General features: G+C 45.6%; 1 long non-coding RNA gene across 3 annotated transcripts in view; it reads left to right on the top strand.

Moving 5' to 3' along the window:
• The window catches only part of LOC146202116 (uncharacterized), a 674,799-nt gene that overhangs the window by 22,989 nt on the left and 632,724 nt on the right, over window positions 1-19,086 (top strand). For 2 of the 3 annotated variants that reach the window (XR_014703645.1, XR_014703646.1), the window contains exon 2: window positions 5,654-5,683. The exons of the other annotated variant lie outside the window; for it this stretch is intronic. This is a non-coding gene — a long non-coding RNA (uncharacterized LOC146202116). The remainder of the gene's footprint in view (window positions 1-5,653; window positions 5,684-19,086) is intronic. 3 annotated transcript variants of the gene reach the window in all.

Below are 19,086 nucleotides of genomic sequence, written 5' to 3'. Positions count from 1 at the left end.
CTTCGCATATCACCGTCATTTAGCGTTTAAGTGAGCAATAAAAAAAATGGATTATAATTGTTGCCTATTACCCTATGCGAATGACCGGACGTATAACACGTGTTTCGACACTGCGGCGCTACACTGTCGGAACGAAATTCCTGGCTTTCATCTATCACAGTAAAAACATGGTACAGGCTGGCTGGCTCCTCCTTTACGCTATGTTCGCGCAACGAACAATATCGTTAATGTTATTACAAGATCATAACGAGCAGGTGAGCGTGAATTATATTTTTGTCTCTCCGTTTTGATGAGAATTTGATGAGAACATATAGCGCTGAGATCTCTGAATTAAGTAGACTTTGTTTTGATGTTAATTTCTAAAAAATTTAAAGTCGGCATCGCAACAAAATATGGTGTCCACATTTAAGTGTAAATTAACGCATACGCATCATCTTTTGACTTTGGCACGAGTTTGGTTTTTCTCGAGAGAAGCTTCTGCAAATTACAATTTGGTGCGCCTCGTTTGCAACACACTATATCACTGTGTTGGGTGCTGCCCCGCCTTTCACAAAACGCAATAAATACAGGCTCGCTGCTTTGGGCGCTTCTGAAAACAAGGGCAACATCCCTGGATGGGCAGCGGCTTAAAAGCCCGACTATACGGGTGTCTAGTCGAATCAACAGCCTCGATTCACGGGATATATACAGCTCGCGCATTGTTTTTGCAAAGTAAATGAACTGCTAGTTCTAACAATACTTACTTGGCGCTGTGCCTCGGCGGAGAACAGAAAAGGAAGCATGATTGCATACTGCATATGCTGCGCGCGTGAGCTCGGTTATTGCCTTTCCATACGAATGTTCCTTCCTCGCGAAGTTGCGTATTGATCGCTTAAGTGCACGCGGATGAACCCAACTGCCACAACGGCGCTTTTATCGAAAAGCGCAAGTTGTAGTGAGGTTCCGCAGTGATGTCGTCGTTTATAACTGACAATGACAACAAGCTGGACTTAACTTGTATTACAGCGCGAACCACAAGAAGGGACGACGACAGACAGAGTGAAAAGAGCGCTGACTTCCAACTGTTTATTATTCTGATATGCCACGCATTTATACACATTTGAAGTTATACACATTTATAATACATGTGTATTTATATACATGTATTATATACATGTGTTACATGTGTTACATATACATGTGTTATATACTATATACATTTATATACATGTGTATTTATAATACACATGTATTATACACATTTATACACATTATACACAGTTTGAAGTAATTGTGGCGATAAGTCTACACGTCGCCGCAGACAACCTTGCGTGCCTGAGTTCCAAAAAAGCACAATCGTTGCTCGACACAATGATCAGTGTGTCAGGGAGATAATTGAGGCGGTGAACATTGCTCGTACAGAGGAAAGGTGTGTAAGCATGCCATCAGTCGCATTAACCAAGAAAGAGCTGAAATATCTGGATCGATGGTGATTAGGGCCTTGTCCTATCGCCTATGCCTTTCATGCTGATTGCTTTTCCTGCTCTTTCCTGCCGAAACTTCAAATGTGTATAAATGCGTGGCATATCAGAATAATAAACAGTTGGAAGTCAGCGCTCTTTTCACTCTGTCTGTCGTCGTCCCTTCTTGTGGTTCGCGCTGCAATACAAGTTAGATATGAACCAACTAGCCCGCCAAGCAACCGTTCTGGACGTAATTGTCTTACGAAAACGACGCAAATGATGTGGCTGAGTCTTCGCTCGCTTTCAGCTTTTGAAGATGGGTAATATAACTCTCAGAGATTGATGGGAGAAAGTTTGATACGCTCTGCAGGCAAGTCAGCTCGGCTTATGCATGTCACCATGGACGCACGAACACATATTCCGCTGATAAAATGAACTGTCGTTCTCAAGCGGGAACCAGCAAGCGCAGTTAAAGCCGGGTCTTGCATATGATATTCTGTCACGGCAAACGCTGGGCTATTTATGGCGGAAGACTGCATTTTCTCTCTACCGCAACTATGCTGCTTCTTTCCAGATAAATACAACGGCTTAAAAGTGGAACAAGTCGAACACTGCTTCACGGGAAAAAACGAGAAAGCACCGACTTGCAAATAATATGCATGAAAAATTTAGAATCTGGCACGTATGCATACATCCTGTACATGCGGAGATACCTTTAGTGAACACATGTGACAAAAAACAAAAACAGAAAAACGCGCATATTCCCACTGCGTTTTACTTTTTCATTGCGAGCATATTTCTACACCGCGGGGCGGACGAAGCACACGCGATAGTGTCGTAAACCTGCACGTATAGGTTACAGGCGCCCTTGGTTGGGGCCGAAAGCTCTGCCAAAATGAAGTCAAACCTCTGCTCCCTGCGGGGCGCGCCTGGCCCGTTACAATTCGGCGGCAGGGGTGTTTCGTCACGCTAACCCGAGGAGGCCAGGCACGGCGCCTGGACGCAGCGTTCGACCGCTATCGATAACGCCCCGTCGCCAATAGACAGCGCGCCGAGACGTCGCCGCTGCTTCCGCTGGCTTCGCCTGTGCGGGGGGCTTGCGCCTGCCAAGGAAGGCTCCCCCCCACAGCCTCCTTAGCTGATCCCGCTGATCCTGCGCCTCCAGAGAAGGTTGCCCGCCTGTCTGGACCCTGTCCAAGGGGGGCAAGTGGAAACGGACAAACATTGCGCGTACCCCGATCTTTTTTGCTCTCTTTGTTAGTTCTGACGCTCGGCGCTACGGGCCGGCCAGAAGAAAGCGCTTCGCTTTCTTCTTGCCGGCGGAACGCGTAAAGAGCGCAGGTCTTTATTGAGATGCTACTTTCAAGCCCAGCTGTGCTCGACTCGCGCGAAGCGTTTTATTGCATCGCGCAGTTGGAGCGTCGCGCCTACATGACGGAAAGTATAACGAAGTGCCGTTAGCACTTCGCTGCATGTCCCTAGGAGGTCGTTCTCGTGAGCAGCATCTTTATAGGTCAGGAGATCGCGAACACTGCATGCAGAGCAGCGGTCGTCGCTGGTACTCTTGTTCGCTAGAAACTCGCGCTGCGGCTATAACGAGCCGTAGCAATCACGCCCAAATAAGCGGTCATAACAGGAACTTTCGTAAGAACGTGTGCAAATTTACTCATCGGCCAGTGCGCATTTTGCCGTATTTGTGTGCTAAAGTACATGTGAGCCGACGGTTGCCATATTTTGCGTTCCAAATTGCGTTTCGTGCCGCAGTGGAATTCAGCTGCCCGTACAGTCGTCAGCAAAAGTGGTACACAACACTTATCCGGGGCCGGAGCTCGGGAAAACTACATCGGAACGCTGTCTACCGAGAGCGACAGCGAGAGCGGAACACGGGTCTCGATAAAATGATGCACTGCCACGATTGTCTCCATCCTCGATGGGTGTCGCTAGATGGCGTTGCAAAGCAATTTTCCCGGGTGCTCCGTCATCGGCTGAGTGTCGTGTACCATTTTTTTTTTTCTCGCGACTGTACGTTTGCCCCGAAACTAAAAGATTAAATAAAAAGTAAACACATTCCTTCCTGAACGAGTGCTCATGTGAAAGGGAAATAATAACATTGTTTCCATCATTTAGGTCGATCCGACTTTTGGTAAATTGCAGACGAGGCAGAGACGACGACCGGTGTGTGTAGAACGAGCAGAAAACATCCATTGAGTAGTGTTTTAAATGTTTCAGACAGTCTTGCTCCAGGAGAATTACATGGCCAGTGGTGAATGCAAGGTACAGCCTTTGTCAGAAGTGTAGAGCACGGGGGGTCTGCTTCTGAGCCGTGTAGCGGCGCTGATTTAGCGTTAGTGGAGGTCCTTCCCATTGGAGAGGGTAGGACAAAAATATTCTTACCATCAAGAGATTCCGAGCACTGGAAATGGATTACAAGCCACACGAAGTGCACCAGAAGCAGACCCCTGAGCTCTACACTTTTGACAAAGACTGTACATAGTGTTTCCATCTGTTGTGTCTAATCTGACACTGACCAAGTTCTAAATGCCCTCATCGAGCACAGCTTGGACTCTTTTCAACGCCAGTACGACATAGAGCTACTAATGTGAGGATTCGGCTTTTCTGCCGCCGGTGTGGAGGGGATTGTTATACCCTCGACAGACAACAGGTCACCCCGCAGCATGGAGTGTGAGCTACATTCCAAGCTTCATGCCGATACCAGCTCGTAGGTTATCGAAAGCTGTACCATTATTTTAACGTGGCTGAAAGCGAGGATCGCTCCGAGCCAGACGTAGTGGCGATTACTGAAACATCTCCACGGTACACTGGCCTCATATAAGGTGACTCTTTTTTAAAAACGGATTCGTGACCGACGCAGTCGTGACGACGGCATCAGTGTTAAACTTTAAATTCTAATCTAAGCTCTGCTAAATATTGTTCAAAATTTCGTACGTCGCCAAAGTCACGCTCATTATTTTCATCTTTTTGTTACACGCAGCAATAAAGTTTCAGTCGGCTACGTTCTGGTAGGGAATGTTTGCGAGCTGTGCAAGTTGATAACAATAACGCGGTGCGCTTAGTGAGAAAAGTTAATATAAACTAGACAGCACTTCATAGGAAGCGCTAACTATTATAAAGGTCAATCGACTGGGCAGTTGCAGGAGGGGTGGTAGGGTTTGTTTTCGAAAAATGGGGGCTATGGAATGAAAATTTTACGCGCAGCGCGTTTTGTTCATGATAATTATGCTATAGTTTTGAGCTTAAAGAGTACTGAGTGACGTACGCTGTCAAAAATAACTAAAAATAAACTCCTTGGAGATCTCGACAGGTTTTGTCCGGGGCGAGTTCACAAATGAATGCATGCAAGAATGAATATTTTACATCCGCTATATTTAATAAACAAAAGTGCCCAGCAGCGAATAAAATAACAATGACACGCCGAGGTCCATTGACTCCAATCGTGAATGTTCTTACTTTTTTTTTTTTTTTTTGCCCCTTCAAGCCGCCATTCATTTGCTTTGCGCGTTGACCTACAGTCATGACTTTAGGAACAATTGACTTTGGGAGAGCAAATCACTAAAATCTTGTTTAAGCAGCTCGTTTTTTTTACGTTACCTCTGAGAAAAGAAGTCAGAAGAACTTTTCTTTTTCTTTTTTTTTAGCGGCGCGAAAATAACGCTGAAGAGCGAAGTACGCACGAGAGACGGGAGCAGATTTCTGACTTCGCCACTGTATGACTGTGAAAACACAATACCGCAGCTGTGACGTCCATTCTTTGTCTCTGCGATAAAAGCTTGCTTCTGTGCAGAGACCTTTGTTTAGTTTCCGATGTCACACGAGCTACTTTGTTCGAGGCGCTTCCAATTTATTTATACAATTTAGGCCTTTCAATAGCGGTTTCAGCTTTTCCCAGTCGGGCTTTAATAAACTCACTTTGTGGTTCTTTTCGGGTTTTATCATTGACATTAAGGCGTACGGAGGCGGGGCTTTTACACTTATCATTTTCGAAACTTTCCATTTGTGGCGTTTTGTTTTTGGCTGCCACACAACTGTGTGCGTAAGTAATTGTGCGCTTTTTTTACCAAACATATGCGTGCCGGTAGATTATTGGATTTGTCAAGTTTATCGATTCTGACTTGTTTGGTCCCTTCCTTTTGACAGTTTCTTGCAGTGCCCTATAGGTGGCTAATATGCGTCATATGACTTTGGTTTTTCAGTGAGGGAGCTCCTGCCATGCCTATAAAAACGTACGTACTGGCTGACAATGTTTGCTTCATTTGTTATTTTTCTGCAGCAAAACTAATGTTTTCTTTTTTACTGTTTCCAACGTTTACTGGTACGTTTATTTTCGAGTCAATTGTTTTTTAGCTTGTGTTTCTGGCGTTGGGGTTGTTTCTTGAGTGCCATAATACCTGCTAATTAGACACTATTTGTGTGATCTCTTATGCCTTACTTCAGTCGGCCTCATATGGCTCCCCGAAGTAAATGCGGGGACATCCGCTTCCCCGTACTGGGCGTGTTTGTTCTCCATATCGTTTCTTCTCGTGGAATAAACTCACTGCGACAGTGAACCGGCTAGTACATGTTAAATCTTACCGACGGAGAACCAACACACCCCTCCTTCTTGAAATTTAAACGACGGAAAGAGACGAAGTTCCAGTGAATAATCACAGCATGGAGCCTGTGCTGTGGTTTTGAGGTTCGTTTTCTTAACGTTGTTTCCTTCAATTTGGAGCAAAAGTTCTGGCTCTCTGTAATTTCAAAATGTGTGGGATCTTTTAAAATCACCGAAACGCTTACTGTGCAAGTAGTTGAGTAATGTATGACACGAGCCTATGTTTTATTTTTTTTTTCGTTTTTTTTTTTTTTTTTTTTCTGCAGGATGCCATTATTCCTAATGTAAGCACTACATTCAACTGCGTGTAACGACACACATGGCGCCGTGCTGCCCGCGGAAACTAAAACTGGTGTTCTAAGGTAGCAGTGTCGCAGCAAATCGTATTCGGGGCAGGCTGGTGCGTATTTTAGGTTCATTTCCGTGGCTGCCCATGTCTTGTGCGCTGCCTACTGAAAAAAAAAAAAAAATCTGATCAATGTTTGCGGAGTCACTTCCTGAAACGTATTTTCCTACTAAGTGCGTTGCTAGGAAGACCATCCTCGATGCGCCAAGCGCGAACCTTGCAATACGTCAAGAACAGTCGAAAAGTATACTCAGCACATCAGAACTGCGATTTTATGCGCATGTTATACCGAACAAGTTTTTCTGGCCATTAGCTTTTTCGCACCAAGAACAACAAATATACACGTACATATACGGCAGTGGCCATAGCTAAAGCAGAGTTTGTCTACAGGGGTGTATGTGTGTGTGTGTGAAGGAGGGGGGTAGGGGGGTTCGAGATAGTCTTGTATTGGTAGGCGTTCGACGGAAAATCGATCGACGGTGGGATTCAGAACGCTGGTCACGCATTCTCCACGTTTTCCCGCCGTGTTTACTACGGTGCCCCCAAGCGCTCTTGTTCGTTTCAATTCGCTGGCCGTATGTCACTTTTTTTTTTTTTCTCCCGTTTTCATGAAGCGGAACTTGCTGGCACACGCATTTTCTCGAGGTTCTGGCTCGGTCGACGTACTCCGGGCACGACTCCCGCTTTGAAGCGAAGCAATCACGAAACACTCACTCAAATTATTACACTGGAGACGCTTGGAGATGGACCAGCTGCACCGCGACGAAGTGCCAAAATTGTGCGGCCGAGCAAATTAGCGCTAAGCGAATATTGCCGGCACTTGTCCTCGGTGCTTTTCACAGACCGTAGATGACTGGTCGCCGAGGTGGTGATTGGATCTCACCCCGCCAGAAGGTGAGCGAGCGAAGAATTCCAGGCGCGCCGGAAGCCTGGTCCTCGACAAATAATCCACAGAGAGGCACCAGGCCACCGCGAAATTATGACTCTGAAGCGGTCGTTTTCTGCTGTTTTTTATTCTCATCCTAGACACTTTGTCTGCTTCGTGCGTTTGGATTTTCGAGGATGTGTTTTGTTCTCTTCTTGATTAAGCGTCGGTGCTGAGCAGCGGCCAATGCCCTCGCAATCAGAGAGTAAAAATGCCAGTATGATCACTGTTTATTTTCAACGGTATTTAGCTTGCTCGCTTCTAGAATGCAGATTCGCCTCGAAGGGCATAGAGTCGGCGTTCGAAAATTGATGCACCATTTGAAAAACAACAGGGCTCCGCGCAACGCATCCACGAGTTTCGTTATTTGCAGTGCCTCCAGTGTTGAGGAAGAACAGTCGAATTAATTGATGATGTCAAGAATTTACGTTGCTTGCTTAGGGACGTTGAAACGGCGGAAATCTCTTCACTCCGATGTTCGCTTAATTTTGAGCAACTGCCATTGATCCGCAGAAAAAAAAAAAAAACAGAAAAAAAAAGAACACTGTGCTCAATTGCGCCTGTGCTTAATATGTCGTAAAGCAGTATGCTTAAAGATCAGCGACCTTACGCGTCTGCCAAGCCCTATGCAGAGGTGACCATGATCGGTTGGGATGCTACCGATAGAATAAATCATTTGCTTCACGGTTCACAGCCGTGTAAACTAAATATCCGTGTGAGTCCTTTCCCGCTGCGCTGTGAGTTTAATGCTCATTTCCCGGTTTTTTATATTCTCTTTCGAAAGTCATTTGCTTCATTAGTGCCTAAATTTTCAGCTTCGCATTTTATTCGTCACAGTACATGAGACGTGCGCATTCGGCGTCAGGCAGTTTTTTCATATTTTTTTTTTGCACACCTTGTGTTCATCTTTTCAGACGCTGACGATATTCAGAACAATCATTCAAAGCCTTGATGCTGCCACCAGGTAATCCCGCGATCTCCAGTGCGACTGCCGCTAAAAATGAACACTTGCGAGCTGAAGGTTTCCGGAACATGTGCTTCATCATCCGTGCTCTCGCTGAATAAGCACTCTGTAATTGTGTAACGTACTGCATTTGTCAAAAGTTTGGAGGCCAAGGTACCACAGAGTGTGGCCCGTAATGCTTCCCCAGAAAACTGAATCCTGAATCCCCTAAATGTAAGAAGATTTTTGGTCCCGCCCCTTCCAGCGGATAGTACATCCAAGAATGCTGCAGGGGACCGGGTACACAGCTTATAAATGCAAACGCCCTAGGCTCTATAAGTTCAGCACCAGGGAAAGCACTGTAAGTGGTGCTTATCTCATGCGTATTCCCGTGATTTAGGCGAGCTGCTTTTTATAATCCCTTGTATAATCACTTCACGTGCTTTTCTTCTTTTTTTTTTTTTTTTTTTTTTTTTTGCTACAAGGTACACAGGTAGATTTTCTAGGAAGCAATTTCGCGAGCTCCAATGTCAAGATCACCATAGTGAAGGGAGCTGCCAATCGCGGTTTCTAAACGACTTTGCGCACATCGTACTCTTGAATGCACCGGGCGGCTGCGTTTACACCCGTGTTTACACAGGCAGAGTAGGGTTGTCAACATAAGATAGTTACGTTTCAAATTAAGCTACATGCCCTGGTAATGCAGCGATATAACGTGAAAGAAATATCAGAACAAGTGTGTCACGGACGTGCCGTAAATCTTAATTTGAAGGAGTCGTTTTCAAATTCGGCGCTGGTAAAAACGAAATTCTCCGGAGCGCGACCGTTTCGATTTCTTTGTGGGTTCGTATGTGTGTTCGAAATGCACTCTGATGCCAAAACTTGGAACAGAAATGCGTGACGGGTTGAGTAAAAACAATCTCAGTTTTAGGCACACTTTCAGAGAAATGGCACAATTGTCAAGCGTAAATTATGATGTCTGCCTGATAGCGTAATCATTTTGCCTTGCTGACGCGAACAAGCTCAGAATCAATCAGGCCTGCTGGTTGGAGATTACCCACGTGCTCAAGACGCTCGCATCCGGCAAGCCGCTCAATAAGTTCTGGCAGCTAGAGTCGCTGACGTCATTTCCAAATGTCTTAATTGATAAAGCCGGCAAGCTGTACGGGAAATGGCTGCCGCGATGATCGAAACTCGGCCTGCGGCTTAGCTTGGCTACGCACGGATATACTTGAGGAAACAAGCTGAGCACTCGCTTAGCTAAGTTTTGCTTCTTTTCTTTCTTTTTCTACTTATCTCACAGCACAGTCAACATTACAACCTCCAGTAGTAGTAGCAGTAACAGCACTGCGACGAAAAAGTGACTAGCTAGGGCGGAGAATCGAAGCGCGGTTTACGAAGGCGACGATATCCGAAACGCAGGTGAAAGACTGACAGCTCAGCACGCGAGATCACCGGCTGCCGAGAGGAGGCAGTGTAAAAAATCCGTAAGAAATTTCTGCTCAAAACCCAACTCTGGTTCAGAGATATTCCTTTAAACCCCCCATAAAATTTGGTTTCCATCAGTACAGAATGATGGTGTTCCTTCCATTATGATAATGCTGTTAGGTTCGCATGGCATGTGGAAACGCCCGAATAGCTGTTCTCCATGCTTATCTTCACGTCTGAGTTATCCGAGAGTATTCTGGGGAATTCTGTCCGACAGATAATTGGCGATTTGAAAACGCAGTCATGTGTACTTCAATTTATCAAATTATTCGGACAGTGACCAATACACTTTTTGTAGTTATCCTGTAAACTGGCGCACTTTTGACGATCCGACCAGTCCATATCGCTCGTGCAATAAAGGCAATAAATACAAAAAAAAAAAAAAGAAGCCGATGTGACGCAGTGCTCGAACACAGTTGCCCGCGAAGCTGCATGGTCGCTTTTTTGCCTCGACCTGGTCTCGAAATCCGCTGGCGGAGAGTTTTTTTTTTTTTTTTTTTTTTCTAAGGGTCGCTCGAAGGAGGATTCAAAGCCACCTCGGCGAAATTATTAATATTATTAGGATTATTGGTCTACTTAGTAAAAATAGATATATAATACCAGAACGAGTAAAACGGCTGATTTATAATTCATTAATTCTGTCCAAGTTAAATTACGCACAGTTGGTTTGGGCGACAACAACCAGAACAAATATCAACAGGCTACTCATTTTGCAGAAAATGGCATTCAGAATATAATTGCAAATTTACTATTCGACTCTCCCTCTGCTGAGTTGTTTGACCGTTTTAAAGCAGTTAGAATGGATAATTTGAACAAATATCGTTTAACCGACCCATAGCATGGTCACTGAAGGGAATAATTCCTTCTTTGCTGGGCCCGTATTCCGAGTTTGCGTCGTTATCGAAGTGTCGCTATCTCACGCGACCTCGAGTCATCTGATTGGTCGAAACGCCCGAACATGATGTTGACACCTCTTTCGGTTCCGTAGTGGCAACACCCGGTTCCGGCGTTTCTACCAATCAGATGACGCGAGGTCACGTGAAATGGCGACACTTCGATAATGACGCAAACTCGGAACCCGAGCCCTGATCTCTCCAAACTCACGCCAAACCCATTGCTGTATAATACACGCCAACCCGAGTACTGGCATGTTCCTGCACCCCGAAAATGACTACTCACTGCAGTCCTGAACTTATACGCTTCCATGAATGTTAAATAATTTTGATCACCGAAAAATTAATATCACGTGTATGTCAAAGAAAGGCCTTCGAAATATGTTTATTTGATTATGATTGTATTCTAGTGTTTCTCAGACTTTTCTCGTGGTTGACTGTTGATTTGATGTTTATGTATAATTTTATATGTGTTTTCCGACTCTTTTTTTATCAGGCACATGTATAACAACAGTATAGTTGATTTTGTTAACCGTGCAGTGTATGCAAAGCAGAATGTGTATAACATTGTGAACTGAAGTGTTTAAAATGGCTTGTTTTGAAATCCTCGATGTACGCGCCGCTGCTGTCGTCACTTGTAAGGGTAGCCACCTCGTCAAGCTGCCGCGAACGGTAGCTTTTTGGGGCTGCTCCTGACTTGCACACAATGAAAAATAAAATGAGTTTGACTTTGAATCCAAGAAAACGGGTAACCAAGCTTTTGCATGAAAACCGGTTGGCTGACGTTGTTATCGAGGCTAAAACCGAGCATTTCTTTCAAATCCGCATTACCCTGCTGTACTCAGCAGTCGTACCCACCAAACGTCTCTCGACGCCAAGAGCATTATTTATTCTGCCGGTTAAAATTTTTTTTTTACAAGTGAAAGCGAGAATCATCCTGCCCAATTATCGAAAGCGAAAAGGTAAGAACAATTCGGGGTCATGGCACAGTGAAAAGTGTAGGTGCGGGCAACGCCTGAATATTTTGTTATTGGTCGAATATTTATGGGAATCTCCCAAGGTCGCGTAGATTTGTAATAAGGGAGTAATTACTCATTGACATACACCGAAGCGCAACGTATATACGGCTACAAAGGAAAGCTATAGCTTTATCGAAAACTTCGCAGGCAAAGAAAATTTGTCCTGGTCCGACGATCGGAAGCGGGGCCACCGCCTTTCCGGAGCAGTTGCTCTACCAACTGAGCTAACCAGGACGGTGAGCAGATCAGATGGTAGGACGAGAGCGAATCGATCAATACCTCGAAGTGCGAACAGCGTTTATCGAATTTTTTGGAGACTCCCCCAAGGTGGAGTAGATTTGTAATAAGGGAGTAATTACTCATTGATTACGAAAAAGCATTTGACTCAGTTGAAACCTCGGCGGTGATGCAGGCATTGCGAAATCAGGGGGTAGACGAGCCGTACGTGAAAGTGCTGGAAGATATATATAGTGGCTGCACCGCAACCATAGTTCTGCATAAAGAAAGTAATAAAATTCCCATAAAGAAAGGTGTTAGGCAAGGAGACACAATCTCCCCAGTACTATTCACAGCTTGTTTAGAGGAAGTATTCAGAGACTTGGAATGGGAGCAGTTAGGGATAAGGGTAGATGGAGAATACCTCAGTAATCTGCGATTTGCTGATGGCATTGCCTTGCTAAGTAACTGAGGGGATGAACTGCAAATAATGATTGATGACCTAGACAAGAAAAGTAGAAAGGTAGGCTTGAAAATCAATATGCAGAAGACTAAGGTAATGTTCAACAGCCTCGGAAAGGAACAGCAGTTTACATTAGGTAGCGAAATACTGGAAGTAGTAGGCGAATATGTCTACTTAGGACAGGTAGTAACCGCAGATCCGGACCATGAAAAGGAAATAACAAGAAGAATAAGATTGGGATGGAGCGCATTTGGCAAGCACTCGCAGATTATGACTAGCAGCTTACCGGTATCGCTCAAGAGGAAAGTATACAACAGTTGCATCTTGCCTGTACCCACCTATGGGGCTGAAACGTGGAGGCTAACCAAGAGAGTACTACTTAAGTTGAGGACAACCCAGAGGGCTATGGAACGAAAAATGGTAGGGGTAACATTAAGAGATGGAAAGCGTGCAGAGTTGGTCAGAGAAATAACTCACGTTACCGACATTCTAGTGGAAATTAAGAAGAAATGGACATGGGCAGGACATGTAGTGCGAAGAGAGGATAACCGATAGTCGCTGAGGGTAACAAACTGGATTCCAAGGGAAGGAAAGCGTAGCAGGGGGCGGCAGAAAGTTAGGTGGGCGGATGAGATTAAGAAGTTCGCAGGGGTCAAGTGGATGCAGCTAGCACAGAACCGGGTTAAGTGGAGAAATATGGGAGAGGCCTTCGCCCTGCAGTGGGTATAATCAGGATGATGATGATGATGATGATGATGACTCATTAACATGACTGCCACGGAAAGGTGGTGGCCCCGGGTTCGATCCTCGAACCAGAACGAATTTTTCTTTAACTACGAAGTTTCCGAGAAAGCCGTATGACTGCGCTTGGATGGATATCAATCAGTAAATACTCCCTTTATTATCTTTTGCCATTCAGTGTGTCTGCAACAGACGTCGCTGCTCTCATTCCCTTCATCACCCTTCTTCGCTCTTTCCTTGGATATTGAGAAAGTGTCTCGGAAATCGCGCTCAATAATGTCTTCATAAATAGCAAGCGAATAGCATTCACGCTTTCCATGCTGTAGCGTAAATTACAAATTCCTTCGCTAACAGGCAAGTAAGCCCGCCTGGAGGTGTGCGCATTCGCCTTTATTTACAGTAGTAGTATGTATGGGGCGAACAAATAAAACGAAGCGTATACGCACGAATATGGAAGTATATAAATGGGAAGAGCTTGCCGGGCAGTGGTTTTGCACATGCGAAATGCGACGACCACCGCTCTGCATCAGAATAAGTCGCGTTCGCTGTTAAACCGCCTTCAGCCGTGACCCTTTAAATTGGCGCGTCGGCGTGTCACCTGGCCGCGATAGCCTGAACGCCTGAACGCGTGGCGTATAATAGACGCGACATCGTGTCTCGGTTGATTAAAAGTGTCGTGGAAGCGCCGAACACGTCGCGTGACTTTTGCCCTACGCGCTTTCTGCTTGTTCAGGCAGTAGGTCGAAGTGACGGGTGGCCTTCCCGCGCTTTTAATGTAGTGCTCCCTCGTCGGGTGCCACACCCGGATTAATGCGAGCAGTGCGCTTCCTTCTTCACGTCTTCGGCGTGCAGCTAACGAGATGTGATGGCCTGCCAGCGCTGCGCGTCGGAGGGGCGTCCGCCGCGGGTTTGGATCGCTCTGGCCCGAGTGGAGTATTACCACCCTTGCCCTTGTTATCGGGCTGCATCTTCCAAAGGCCCAACGAAGCCTGTTTACGCGCCAATTATTTTCGGTCGGATGTGCATGCGGTGGCGTGGAATCATTCGATAGGGGAAAAAAAAAAAAAAAAAAAGCAAAATTGAGAATGGCGCGTAGCTTATCCGCCATTACTTTTCTAAATAGGAATAAAATTGGGAGTTTAATGTTTCTCAAATGTGACATAATAAAGCAAGCGGCGCACTGTTAGACCAGTTGCCTGTGCTCTAAGGCCCCGAGGAACGCAAGAAACCTCCGGGGCTACATTCTGTGGTAGCGTGAATTACTTGAAAACGCATCTGTCATACTGGTTTAATATGCTTCTTTAAGTATATGAATACAGCTGAGCCGTCATCACTAAACGAGCGATACCGACAGCTTCTGTTCCAGAAAAGGCGACGCATACTTTGTCCGTAATCGTTTCAGTATAGTAACGTCTTTGGTAGGGCCGTAACGCGAACCGTGTTACCATCTACATTCTCATTTTAATATCGCTCATGCGCGGCCAGCTATCCTATATATAGCAAGCGTGTTGTACCAGAGATTTCATCGAATGCGGCCAGTAATTTAATATAAGAAGACCGTGAATTTGGCTTTTGTGGCATAATTATGAATGTGGTGGTGGACGTCGGAAAACCACTGAATCATGTTAGCTAGTAAGCTGGTTACTTAACTTTTAATGGTTAACTTTTTAGCTCCTATAATTAGGGGTGTTATTCTGATCAGATTATTGCACCTGCCCGTAGCTTCAACAGTATCCGCAACGGCTTTCGAAATTCTGAAATTCTTGCACCACAGTGCCAAGCGAAATCGTGTTTTCGAAATGCTAAAATAGGCTACGGAGGTTAAAACAGCCAGCAACATGTTTATAACTAAATCAAGAGGCACAACTCTAATGGTTACAGGATACAGTGAAAAAAAAAGAAAAAAAAAAGAAAAAGAGCAAAACTAATATTGTTTGCATCGATCGCACTTAAACCAATGACATTCCAGCACTAATATGCACTGATATAAGGTATTTTGATTCTGTTGCCTCTGAAAAGATTGCAAAATACAGGTGGCTAAAAACTCTCTTAGTGTTAAAAAAAGATTGTTAATTACATTTTTTGAAATTTTCACAAATAAAAACCTCCCCTGGCATTAAATTGCAATCACTTATAGTTCTGCAAAGAAGATAGAAAAAGGACATACGCAGCTGCAATTTACAAGAAGCTGCCAAAGAGAAAACACAGAGGGAGAGAAAGCAGAGAAAGGGTCTGGCTGTTGCCCAGGTTAAAACTTTACTGCTTAGTCTGTAAAACACTCTGTCAAATGAAAGCGGGGATGGCAAGGTATCGGCAATAGATGAACGCAAAAAGCAGTTCGATAGCTGGTTTGATCTAGTTGATATGGTTTACCGCCCCAAATCGGCTCAGGCTGTGATAGACGCGGTGGTGGAGGGCTCTGAAATCCCAACCACTTGGGGCTCTTTAACTGCCACTGGCATCGCATAGTGCACGGGCGCCTTACTTTCACCTCTGTCGAAAGGCTGCCGCGCCAGCAGGTATTTAACCCGCATCCTTGGGATCAGCAGTCAAGCGCATGAACGACTGAGCCACCGCGGCAGGGTGGCGACTTCTGTGCATGAAGTGTTCGTAATTGGGAAGGACACGGAACAAGTGGTTGGTTACGCAATTTTCTTATGGCGCTGCTAGTTGTATGGGAACTATGGTATATCGCGAAACCTACTATACGAGGGTACAAGATTTCATCCGGCTTGATGCTCGGATCTGCTGCGGTGAAGTGCTTGGGAAATGCATGAAAAAAAAAAGGCCACAAATGGGCTTCTAGTGCACGAGGCGGACTTGCGGTTGTCAGACGGCGGAATCAATCACTAGCCCATCGACGCAACATTTTTTCGCCATCGCCGCACTACAAATATTTAGACGAATTTTCCTCCAACGTTTAGTCAGAAAAATTCACACAACAAATTTGTTTGCCCGATTTGAACAGTTCTTTGTTTGTTCATCAGATTAATAACAGTGCTAAATTCTAGAAAATTTGTAAAGCCCACTTCAAGAATGTTTTATTTTCATTTTTTATTCGCAGAATAGCGCATCTGGTTATTATTTCCCGCGCCCATATTTCAACTGGTGTTCTCAATAGTTATGTAATTGCAAATGATGAAGACGCGGGAGTTTCAAGTTTTATAAACGCTGCCGTCCGAGACCCTTTTCTTTTCCCAAGCACTCGATCCCTGAAGTGCCGAGCTCAACGTTGGGGGAAATCATGTACCTATAAGAACGCAGGCGGGTCCCTAGAGGTATTGAGGATTTAACCCAGCACCTGTCTAATGCGATGCGGATGCTCAACCAAATGGCTATTCCTCCGTTTCAGGAGCAACCGAAAACTCAGGAGCGCGCCAGAAACTCAGGCTTGTACGTCGAACAGATAACTTGAACTCAGTTTACCTCCAGGTGGGGCTCCTCAGACCTACTGTCGATGCGCTCCGTGTGAAGATTCCCAAATCTAAAAAAGTGGGGAGAGCGCACTTGTTATCTGACCTGAAAGAGGCGCTTGCAGTTTTCCCATTCTTTTTATTGGAAGTGTAAGACTAATACGGTCGCGCAATTTCGCAGACGAACGCTATAGTAGCTAAGCATATACGAGGAGCTGGCAAGGCATCAGCCAATAAATTGGCAGTTTTCAGAGAGCTCATGTTATAACTTGTATCGTGCATAATATCAGAGGCACCTCTCAGATGAAAAAGTGCGATCTGCGAACTATTCCGCTTTTTTATTCCTCTCCATTAGAAGCAGGCGTGGCGCCGTAGCAAAATGAGAGGGCAGAGAAGCGCGTGCGAGTCATATTGTCAGCTGCCTAGAGAGGTATAACTTAAAACCAAGCGAATTTCTTTGTCTGCAGGCTGCGGTCTGTTTGCCATGCAAGCAGCTTCAACTGGCTCAGTGCAAGCCAAGTCTGACTATTGTTTTGTTTTTCTTGCCGTTGCTGGCACTCGCGGACGGTGGCCTGCGCTTACGGCGCGGTACAGGAATCTCCCAGAGGCCACCAGTGCACTCAGTAAATAACTATGAGACGGGCGGCAACCTGGACAACTGTCGCTGGCCGCGGAAAGGGAGCGGAAATGAAAGCACTCAAGATCGAGTGGCGCGCAGAGGCGGGAATCGCTGCTTATACTGAACGGCAGCTAAAAAGGGACCTCGGCTGAAAAATGACGGCGCTTACAGCTTATAAATGGCGTTGGTTGCATTTTACGGACAAGAACTTGGCGCGCGAGAAATCGGCACAGGAAGCAGCTCTGGCTGTCATTTGTTATCAAGCTCGAGAGGTGCTCTCCTCACCCGGGCTGCTGGCCAAGCGGTCGCGAGAGGCACTTTCGCGCCGAGAGTCAGAGTCCGCGTGATTTTGACACGGCAAAATAAACAAGACACGGGCGCTGCTCCTGTTTTCTTTCGGAGGATGCGTGGCCGACTTGATTTTCTCGTCGGGCTTGTATCGGGCACGCGAGAAATCTGTTTGATTGTGTTCGGAAGAGTGGGGAAGATTCCGCCCCTTGGCCTGACGGAAGGCCAGCGAAGTGAACGCTTGAACTATTTTTCTGTCGGCTCTGAACAGATAGAACAGTAATGCGACTTTAGAATATGGAGTGCAGCGTCCCCTGAAGTATTTGTAAATTTTTCTTGCCAGCGTTAAGGCCCCGTTCTCTCTCTCTCTCTCTCTCTCTCTCTCTCTCACACACACACACACACACACACACACACACACACACACACACACACACACACACACACACACACACACACACACACACACACACACACACACACACACACACACACACACACACACACACACACGCGCACACGCACACGCACACACACACACACACACACACACACACACACACACACACACACACACACACACACACACACACACACACACACACACACACACACACACACACACACACACACTACTGCGTCGGCATTGTCGGCGTGAGTGAACGAGGGGCATGCGTCTGGCAGGTGGCATGTACAGGCACTGATTGGCGGACGGTTTGTGTCACATCATGTGACCAGATGACATACAGAGTTCGAAAGAGCTGACAACTAGAGTAGTTACTTTGACAAGCAAGAACAAGATGCGAGCGAAACCCGGCACTCTTGGATCTCTATACCCCATCGACCACGCAGGCACATCGAAATGTCTTTCGCATAATTTGGTAGCTTGTGACTGTATGCGAACGAATATGTGTGCGATAGTATATGCTCATATTAAGGAATCGGTGATTCAACAAGCAACAAAATGTATGCGCGCGAAAGGCGCAAACACCCCAAATTTTTGTAACTGGTTTACAAACTTTAGCTTTAGAAGTCACCACCAGAGGACAATAAAACAATATGGCAATAGGCCAATGCCACTGCTTGATATTGCAACGTAGCGGGAGAGGCTTAAGAAAACTATCTAAAGGTTAATTTACTATTATAAGAATCGAAAACCGTGCTGTCAGGTCATTTTCTCATCTTCCCGTAAGGCCTTGAATATTGCAGAGGGAATATTTTATTCTTTGTAAGTAAAAGCATTGAGGGCAAGCGTTCAGTGGTGTTTACTATTACCAAGATTAATTCGGACTTTCGTACGGACAATGCAGTTTTAATGCTGTAGCGTTAGGAGCCTCGTCGGACAAAATAATACGGCATCCGGCGTGGTCTGCCATAACTTTCACGGAATGGCGAACTGAAGGTATAACCACGAGGGCACGTGACATGGCTGTGTGCTGATTAGTTGACGAATGTATGACGTCAAAAACACATGATGTAGTTTAATTTGCAAACGTGACATGGCCGAGCACCGTTGTGGCCTGGGCGGCTGTTTGCAGCTGTGCTTGGTTGTGTCCAGACGTATCTAGACAGCACCGCGTATCAGACTGGAAAAAAAAAAAATGAATACCACGCGCCTGTGGGAAAATCGCCGTCAGCGCAAAAAAAAAAAAAAAAAAAGACTAAGAAAGTATGCGCCCCT

This window comes from Amblyomma maculatum, chromosome 1 (genome assembly GCF_055883805.1).
Source record: "Amblyomma maculatum isolate TAMU_Amacu chromosome 1, ASM5588380v1, whole genome shotgun sequence".
Lineage (NCBI taxonomy): Eukaryota > Metazoa > Arthropoda > Arachnida > Ixodida > Ixodidae > Amblyomma > Amblyomma maculatum.
Note: the sequence above shows the minus strand (reverse complement) of the source record. Positions and strands in the feature narration are given on the sequence as shown.